Source organism: Chinchilla lanigera, unplaced genomic scaffold (genome assembly GCF_000276665.1).
Source record: "Chinchilla lanigera isolate Chin_1 unplaced genomic scaffold, ChiLan1.0 scaffold00015, whole genome shotgun sequence".
Classification (NCBI taxonomy): domain Eukaryota; kingdom Metazoa; phylum Chordata; class Mammalia; order Rodentia; family Chinchillidae; genus Chinchilla; species Chinchilla lanigera.
The window spans coordinates 28,136,206-28,143,164 of NW_004955416.1; the positions used below are offsets into that span (position 1 = coordinate 28,136,206).

Genomic DNA, 6,959 nt, shown 5'->3' on the forward strand with positions numbered 1-6,959 from the left:
CGCTGCGCCCGCCCCCGTCGTCTTCGTGGCCGGCGCCGCCGCTGCAGCTGCACATCCTCCGGCTTAGCTCGCCATTGCAACAGGAGCCCCTCACGTCACGCACTGCGCGTTATGAAGCGGCCCCGGCGGCGGCGAGCTGTGTGGCCCCTCTCGGGATCCGTCCGCGCCCCGCGATTGGCGCAAAAGTGAATGGGGGGCGGTTCACGTGGCCAAAGTTTAACTAGGAAAAAAAAGCGCCCCGCCTGCGGCTGCCGGGCGGCGGAGGCGTGGGCCGCAGCGGCCGGGGCTGCCCGTTATCCGCGCCGGTGGCCACGCCCCCGCCGCCCGAGCCCGCGCCCCGGGCGCTGAGGCTACGGTCCGAGGGCGTCGCGGGTGTGTCAGGAGCGAACGTTGGAGAAAGGACGCCGCGCGTCCCTCCCGCCGGGACTAAGCGGGGATCCGCCCGCCGTCCGCGCCCGGCGCTCTGCGGGAGGCGAGCCCTCCCGCACGGTTCCCTGCAGCTCGAGTCTGCAGAAAGAAGCGGGGAAGCCAGGCTTGATGTGCAAGCTCCTCGCACAGTGTAGCAGTTAGTGGATGTCCAAGAAGTGGTCCTTGATGTTAATACACCGGATGATAAGCACTGTTGCATTTTATTTGTATCTCAGTTATTTCGTCCCTTAATAATGAAGAAGTGGCCCCAAACATGCTGATTTTCTGTCCCTCATTCCTGGGTTCGCTTCACTAAACAAGCATGTGCCAGGCCCAAGCAAGTACTTTGCTCTTGAAGAGCTCCATCAGAAAACCCCAATATATTGGCAACAGTTACAAGGCTGATGTGGATGATAACTGTATTTATAGTCTGTGTGGGCAGATAGCTGGCCGCTACCTTCGCGAGAATCCTTGGCAGTATTTTAAGAGTCAATCTCTAAACGGATGTGAATTTGTTTTTTGAGTAGTAGGGATTGAACCTAGGAGATAGACATTTGTGGGGGTTTTGTTTTGTTTTGCTTATTAAAGACAGGGGCTCACTAACTTACCCAGGCTGGGCTCCAGCTTGTGATCCTACCGCCTTAACCTCCAAAGTAGCTGGGACTGCCAGTATAGGCCCCATGTCCAGCTAGAGCTATGGATTTCTAAGGCAGGTTTGGGGTACCAGCTCTTCTACACTGGATTTAAAATTTCATACATTTCCTTAGCAAAAACAGGTAAGGCAACAAAAGCTGAGAAGGTGCCCCACAACAAATGTTTGTAAATATTACTCTTGTTACTTACTCGCCAATATATTGGGGTTTGCTAATGAAACGCTTTAAAAGCACAGTGTTTCGTTGGGTCTAAGAAGTTCACTTTAATCACATGAACCCAGGAATTAGGGACAGAAAGTGAGCGTGCTTGGGGTTATCCTTGGATCTTTCTTGGTGACTAATAGGACCAAATGGCGGAAATATTACACGGGTTAAAATACCAAGCTACTGGAGACTCAGATACCTTCTCTGCAACTGAATGGTGGTCTCCCTTGTTTATTCTTTGGATATCACCATTTTCTTGGATGCTTGTGATTTATGTCAAAAATAGTCCATTACCCAACTACCCACGATCTCCCTCCCTAAGAAGTGATCCACAGCTAAAAATAAAATGTTCATTATATAGTGAATGCAGGATTCCAGCAGTGGTCTTGAGAAAAATACAGAACATACAACCGTGAATTACAGGCTCGAAAATCATCCAAAGAAGCTTCCAGTAAGACCATAAACCACAAAAGCCGAGGAGTCACTACATAGCCCCCAATTCAGCAGTAGCCCCATAATTCACAAGCATTTACATAAAGCACAAATCTGGCAAGGGACAGATGTTCAATCTTATGACATAGGCAATGATTTCAGTATAGTGTCTGTATCTTCTAACCTGCTTTTAGAGGTGTCTGTATTTCTAAAATTCAATAGAAAGTACAGAAAAGTGTGAAAGGAAAATACTTGAAAGATGCTGAAAATTTTGTGCTCAATTCCCTGGTTCCTAGAAATCCTTCAGTTCCGAGGTCAGCGATGTTGCCTGCCTCACCCACAGGCTCAGTGGGGATGCCCTCCACCCGGGCCAGCGCTGCTAGGACAAAGGTGACGAAGCCGGATTGATCAGATTGTACAGGTATGTCTCCACAGTAAACTAAGGAAAGAATTTTAATGATTCTGGGTTCTTGATTTGTTGCACTAGGAACCTTCTTTGTTAAAGTTTTTCTCTCATTGTAAAAAAAGGAGCAGTGTTAACTATCTTCAGAGAAAGATGAACCAGGCACTTTTTTTACATGAAGACTGGTGCATACGCCACCCGAGAGGGGGCCTTGACCTGTGTGTCAGCGGTCATGGGCCCAGGATGGGGTCTGAGTCCTACATGGATTGAGTCCCAGCAGGGGCCACCATCCTCCTCCCCCGTGAGATCCCGTTAAAGCCTCTTCTATGGTGACTACAGACTGACCTTCAGGATTTTTTTTTAAATGTCAGATCGCCTATTTCCTTTCTATTTGCCCAAGTGTAACTCTATGACACATCATTAAAATTCATCTCTACCTACATGACTGAACATCTTCTCACAAATTACAACTTTGTTCTCACCCGTTACATTTTTTTTCCCCTGCTGCTAATACATTGAATGTCTGTTAGAGGTATAACATTTCATATAATTCGCAGCAATTTCTTGGAAACCTTTGGTAAATACCTCAATTGTTCGTTGGCAGTAAGCCTTGAACTGCCCCCGGTTCCCTGTAAGGGCTTCTTTAAAGACGCAGCATCTGAACTTAAGCCTTAAACAGGGGTCCTTGGAAAAGTGGCCATAATTTTTTTTAGAAAGCCTTTTACAAATGCCTCTTTTAAGAAACAGTGAATGCGGAGGAGTTATAATAATCAGTCCTTTTAGAAGGATCTGTTCGCTGCCTACACAGAATATCTGTAATGACCACTTTACTAATGCTACCACTTAACCTCTATTAACCCAATGAAACTTTGCTTTATTATTAATGCTGTGAAAGTGACAGGCAAAGCGTCTTAATTTTTTCTTGCTATTTCCCTGATTTGCAGCATTTCCGGTCAGAGGCGGGATAGGACAGTGGTGATGGCTTCCCTTCTATCTTCCAGACACCAGCGGGGCCAGCACTGGTTGTCAGGATGCTGATCAGCTGTTTTGTCAGGCACAGGTGTATTTCTCGGGCAGGTGTGTGTGCGTGCGTACATGGACACGAGCGAGGCGGAGACAGGAGAACCTGGCACGAGACTGTGTGCCGGCCTGGTAAGATGTCCTCCCGCTAACTCAAAGGCACGGGCTGCCACCAGTGCAGACGCTCTTGGGAAACGACCTAACCTTTCTTTGGGAGAAGAAGGACAGTTTGCTTCTAGTTTAAGACTTCTTTCTGAGTACCAGACAGGTTTGCTCTTCCCATCGGTTGCCATGAAATGCCATTAACCTTTAAAAGGCTGCCGGAGCTTCCCCAGCTGGAGAGTTCACGGGAAGACAAAGCTCCCATCTGTGCGTGGTGGCGGCGGCGGTGGGCCAGGGACAGGGAGGCAGCGCTGCCCTCCGCATCAGAAGCCAGGCCCTGGTCCACTGGGCAGCAGTGTGGCCACCTGGAGTCATCCACACTTGGGGCAGGGCTGGGCGTCTCGGGGAAACCTCCAGATGTGTAGCCAAGACTCTGTTTTCCTCAAGGCCTGGTGAAACATAAAATTGCTTGTGAAAAAAAAACACAAGCTGTAAGCAAAGGTTATGCTGCTGACTGAAGCAGCGGTCATTCAGATCTCCAAACGCCCGAAGTAAGATGCAAGAATAAAGACGAGCTCACACCACACGAGTTGCTGCTAAGTGACCCATTCGGTTGCGGTCTGGGCACACACTCTGTTATTCCGCTGCCGGGCCAGCGTCGGGGTCGTACACATCATCACTCGCCTGACAGGTGATCAGGGCTGTTATCCAGGCCTGGCGATGCAGGGCTGCCCACGAATTGCGACTAATAAGGCTTTGATGACACATTCTGTCATGGAGTCCGTGGGAAAGGAGGCCCTCCAACATGCCGCAAGGACAGAGGAGACAACTCATTTTGAGGGCAATTTTGTCAACATGACAAATGGCAGTTTATTTACTCTTGACCCGGTTATCCTACTTCTGAGAATTTACCCTGGAGATATACAGTAGGGAATGACACTCACACGAGGTGATTCCCTGCTACACTGACTGTGATAGTGAGTGTTTCATACACAGGGGTTCGTGTACAGGGGGATGAATGAACAGACGACAGGAAGCCATCAGAGAGGGAAATACAGGTGCTGTCCATGTGTAAGGGGACTCCAGCTGAACAGCCTACCATCAGATGAAAATATCCTAAGGGAAAAATGCCTGGACTCCACCTAAGCTAGAGTCACACAGCTCAGCGACACAGCACCCTGTGACAACGTGCTTCCCTGGTGATCCTGTGACGGCCTGGAGCCTCAGCTCTTACCAGCTTCAGAGGAGAGGACTGGACCACAGATCACCCGCTTGGGAACAGGGCGACATTCGAAGTTCAGTCACAGTTCCCACCGAATGCATATTGCCTGTGTCTCCAGGCAAACTCCAGAAATCTGAAGTCAAACCCTTAAATCAGGGCCATCCGGGTTCTGCAGCCGGGAAACGGAGGGGCCGGCTCCGTGCTGAAACGGAGAGGGTTCCATGGGGCGAACACCAGGAAGCAGAAGGAGTAAGAACGCTGTTAGTGTTTGTGTAAAGTACTACAGAGGCGCACAAGAAATCAAAGCAGTGACCGGGAGGGGGAGCAGTGCAGAGCCAGCGAAAGGGGGTGGAAAGGACGGTGGGGAACGATTCCCCAAGGAGTACTTGTAAATGTCAGCCTAGCCCGGTATTAGTGATCCGTTACCCTAACAACGGCAACAACAGAGATGGTTCCGTCTCCCCACGAGTCCGAAGCTCTAAAATATCAGTAGAGTACAGACCAGAGATTCCACCTGACAGCCCGAGGCATGGAGCTGGTCAGCCGCACAGTGGGTGCTGTCAGGGCCACGAGCCAGGGGGCCAGAACCCAGGCCGAGGATACCTCAGAGCCTGAGCAAGAACCCTCAAAGTACTTTCCTTCAGGTTTTATCTCTCGTTGCTCTGCAAGTGATCACAATAGAAATTTCAGAGATGAACCGACCTTTTCCTTCATAGTTTTCTCAACATATCCTCGTATTCCTCCAGCATGGGAGAAATAGCAAGAACCTTCTCAAATCACCAGAAGACCTAGATAGGCCAAGCATCCTCATCTACAATGTTCCAAAGTCTGAAACTGAGCGCTGATAGACGGCCAAGTGTGAAAAATCCCAGAATGTGAAACTGTTTCATGCACAAAATTGTGATAAATATTACATAGAGTGACATTCATGTTATATATAAAGTGTGTATGAACTTAAGTCTCAGCTCTACAGTATCTCGTTATATTTAAATGCAGACATTCAAAAAATGAAATCAGAAACACTTCTGGACCCAAGAATTTTGGATAAGAGTCATTCATCCTGTACTTTCTTTCCTGTTGGGCCTTCTTATTTTAGTAAATCACAGTACAACGAAATGCTGGGGTGAGGACAGGTAGAACTGTGTGACCATGGCGCCCTCTAGTGGTAGATGTCTACGCCTGCTAAGTGAGGAGTTTTTTTTGGTTGTTTTTTTTTTTTTCCGGTACCGGGAATCGAACTCACGACTTCGCGCTTGCCAGACAGGTGCTGTGCCACTGAGCTAAATCCCCAGCCCCTAAGTGAGGATTTTTTTCATCTTGGATTGAAAAACAATGGTGAGACACTATAGCTAATGATAACCTATTTCTTTTTCTTTTTTTTTGTACTGGGAATAGAACTCAGGACCTTGTGCTTGCCAAGCAGGTGCTGTGCCGCTGAGCTGTATCCCCAGCTCTTCTTCCTTTTTTTTGAGACGTGCATATTTCTAATTATAGCCCAGTCCAGCATTCTCCAAGGTTATGTTCTGGTTAGATGGTGATACTTCTAAAGTGAGAAAAGTTGAACTAAAAAAACGGGAAAACCGTGAGCTGGAATCTGCCTTATGAAGCTGACTGAGACTAGGGGGTGGGCTCTGTGGGTTCGGTAAGCACCCCAAGTACTCCTGATACCCAGGTTGGCATGGGAGCCATAGATCTCCTCTTTCATGGCCACATGGCCGATGAGCCCCCGATGATGCAAAATATCAGCCAGTGTAGACTTCTTCTACAGACGCTGGATGAGAGGTTTATGTCTTCCTGCATCCGCCGGAGACCATGAGATGCAGAGCTCACACAGGAGAGTTTATCTGGAGGTCCCCACGGCAGCAGTTTGGGGCTCCAGATGAGCATGACATAGCTGTACAACACTGAGGTTTTGAGGGTGTACCCCACTCTGCCCACTGCATCCACCAGCGTCAAACATGCTCCGGAGCTCATCTGAGTGCCTTCCCCAAGCCTGGAAAAGCCTGATGCTGCAGGGGCCAGGCGGGCATGGAGGCAGGGTGCCATCAGAGAGGGTGACGGATTCAAGGTCAGAGAGCTTGTCCACATTCAGGGGCTTTGTCAGCCTCCCCAACATCGAAGCAAAGGCACCACGCCCATCTTTGTCGCCTCCAAAGGACCTGGGCGCAGTCCTGGCTCCCTTGGCTTCCTGGCTGCTAGGAAGTGGGCGGTTTCCTCTGGCACATGCCCCCACCGTGGTGTACTGTGCTGCCACAGGCCTGAAGGCCGCAGGCCCAAGGGACCTTGGAGTGACACACCCAAATCTGTGAGCCCAGCTATATCTTCCTTCCTCAAAAGTTGATTATCGTTGGCATTCTGTCATAGCAACAAAACTAGCACAAAGGGGCCATTGACCTCTTTGAGACTTCTGTTTTCTTTGCACTTCTTCTGAAAATGCCACTTTGAACTGGTTAGCACTCATGAACTGTGCTGTGGGGTTCTGCCAATCTGTCCCCTCTTCCTTCCCTCCCTCCCT

At 49.4% G+C, this 6,959-nt stretch overlaps 1 protein-coding gene and 1 long non-coding RNA gene across 2 annotated transcripts in view; one reads left to right on the forward strand and one right to left on the reverse strand.

The window, feature by feature from the left end:
* Positions 1-643, reverse strand: part of Chsy1 (chondroitin sulfate synthase 1) — a gene marked incomplete in the record, with an annotated part of 65,868 nt that extends 65,225 nt beyond the window's left edge. Inside the window, 1 exon segment of the mRNA XM_005381708.2 lies at positions 1-643.
* A 378-nt stretch (positions 644-1,021) lies between these two features.
* On the forward strand, positions 1,022-5,511 carry LOC102010258. The gene is made up of 3 exons (XR_260429.2): positions 1,022-1,184; positions 1,994-2,118; positions 3,045-5,511. It is a non-coding gene; the product is annotated as an uncharacterized LOC102010258 (long non-coding RNA).
* Positions 5,512-6,959: the final 1,448 nt, after the last annotated feature.